Source organism: Musa acuminata, unplaced genomic scaffold (genome assembly GCF_036884655.1).
Source record: "Musa acuminata AAA Group cultivar baxijiao unplaced genomic scaffold, Cavendish_Baxijiao_AAA HiC_scaffold_1136, whole genome shotgun sequence".
NCBI lineage: Eukaryota > Viridiplantae > Streptophyta > Magnoliopsida > Zingiberales > Musaceae > Musa > Musa acuminata.
This window is the reverse complement of record NW_027021348.1, coordinates 9,446,788-9,449,287: the sequence shown is the minus strand read 5'-3', so window position 1 is coordinate 9,449,287 and position 2,500 is coordinate 9,446,788.

Below are 2,500 nucleotides of genomic sequence, written 5' to 3'. Positions count from 1 at the left end.
GGTCACCGCGCAACGCAAGAACAGGCCAAAAACTGGCCAAAACGGCCCAAAAACGGGCCAAAACTGGCCATTTTTGGCTGCGCGAGCGAGCGGCGAGTGGCGGACAGCGAGCGAAGCGAGAGGCAGCACCGTCCCTGCTATACGAAAGCCCCATCCAGCCCTGTGCCACCCGGGGGGTTCCAGGGTGCTGAGATGGCTGACATTTTGCTCCGCTCACGACGGTCGCCGCACCACGCAAGAACAGCCCAAAAACAGGCCAAAACGGCCCAAAAACGGGCCAAAACTGGCCATTTTTGGCTGCGCGAGCGAGCGGCGAGCGGCGGACAGCGAGCGAAGCGAGAGGCAGCACCGTCCCTGCTATACGAAAGCCCCATCCAGCCCTGTGCCACCCGGGGGGTTCCAGGGTGCTGAGATGGCTGACGTTTTGCTCCGCTCACGATGGTCACCGCACCACGCAAGAACAGCCCAAAAACAGGCCAAAACAGCCCAAAAACGGGCCAAAACAGGCCATTTTTGGCTGCGCGAGCGAGCGGCGAGCGGCGAACAGTGAGCGAAGCGTGAGGCAGCACCGTCCCTGCTATACGAAAGCCCCATCCAGCCCTGTGCCACCCGGGGGGTTCCAGGGTGCTGAGATGGCTGACGTTTTGCTCCGCTCTCGACGGTCACCGCGCAACGCAAGAACAGGCCAAAAACTGGCCAAAACGGCCCAAAAACGGGCCAAAACTGGCCATTTTTGGCTGCGCGAGCGAGCGGCGAGTGGCGGACAGCAAGCGAAGCGAGAGGCAGCACCGTCCCTGCTATACGAAAGCCCCATCCAGCCCTGTGCCACCCGGGGGGTTCCAGGGTGCTGAGATGGCTGACATTTTGCTCCGCTCACGACGGTCGCCGCACCACGCAAGAACAGCCCAAAAACAGGCCAAAACGGCCCAAAAACGGGCCAAAACTGGCCATTTTTGGCTGCGCGAGCGAGCGGCGAGCGGCGGACAGCGAGCGAAGCGAGAGGCAGCACCGTCCCTGCTATACGAAAGCCCCATCCAGCCCTGTGCCACCCGGGGGGTTCCAGGGTGCTGAGATGGCTGACGTTTTGCTCCGCTCACGATGGTCACCGCACCACGCAAGAACAGCCCAAAAACAGGCCAAAACAGCCCAAAAACGGGCCAAAACAGGCCATTTTTGGCTGCGCGAGCGAGCGGCGAGCGGCGAACAGTGAGCGAAGCGTGAGGCAGCACCGTCCCTGCTATACGAAAGCCCCATCCAGCCCTGTGCCACCCGGGGGGTTCCAGGGTGCTGAGATGGCTGACATTTTGCTCCGCTCACGACGGTCGCCGCGCCACGCAAGAACAGCCCAAAAACAGGCCAAAACAGCCCAAAAACGGGCCAAAACAGGCCATTTTTGGCTGCGCGAGCGAGCGGCGAGCGGCGAACAGCGAGCGAAGCGTGAGGCAGCACCGTCCCTGCTATACGAAAGCCCCATCCAGCCCTGTGCCACCCGGGGGGTTCCAGGGTGCTGAGATGGCTGACATTTTGCTCCGCTCACGACGGTCGCCGCGCCACACAAGAACAGCCCAAAAACAGGCCAAAACAGCCCAAAAACGGGCCAAAACAGGCCATTTTTGGCTGCGCGAGCGAGCGGCGAGCGGCGAACAGCGAGCGAAGCGTGAGGCAGCACCGTCCCTGCTATACGAAAGCCCCATCCAGCCCTGTGCCACCCGGGGGGTTCCAGGGTGCTGAGATGGCTGACATTTTGCTCCGCTCACGACGGTCGCCGCGCCACGCAAGAACAGCCCAAAAACAGGCCAAAACAGCCCAAAAACGGGCCAAAACAGGCCATTTTTGGCTGCGCGAGCGAGCGGCGAGCGGCGAACAGCGAGCGAAGCGTGAGGCAGCACCGTCCCTGCTATACGAAAGCCCCATCCAGCCCTGTGCCACCCGGGGGGTTCCAGGGTGCTGAGATGGCTGACGTTTTGGTCCGCTCTCGACGGTCACCGCGCAACGCAAGAACAGGCCAAAAACTGGCCAAAACTGGCCATTTTTGGCTGCGCGAGCGAGCGGCGAGTGGCGGACAGCGAGCGAAGCGAGAGGCAGCACCGTCCCTGCTATACGAAAGCCCCATCCAGCCCTGTGCCACCCGGGGGGTTCCAGGGTGCTGAGATGGCTGACATTTTGCTCCGCTCACGACGGTCGCCGCGCCATGCAAGAACAGCCCAAAAACAGGCCAAAACGGCCCAAAAACGGGCCAAAACTGGCCATTTTTGGCTGCGCGAGCGAGCGGCGAGCGGCGGACAGCGAGCGAAGCGAGAGGCAGCACCGTCCCTGCTATACGAAAGCCCCATCCAGCCCTGTGCCACCCGGGGGGTTCCAGGGTGCTGAGATGGCTGACGTTTTGCTCCGCTCACGATGGTCACCGCACCACGCAAGAACAGCCCAAAAACAGGCCAAAACAGCCCAAAAACGGGCCAAAACAGGCCATTTTTGGCTGCGCGAGCGAGCGGCGAGCGGC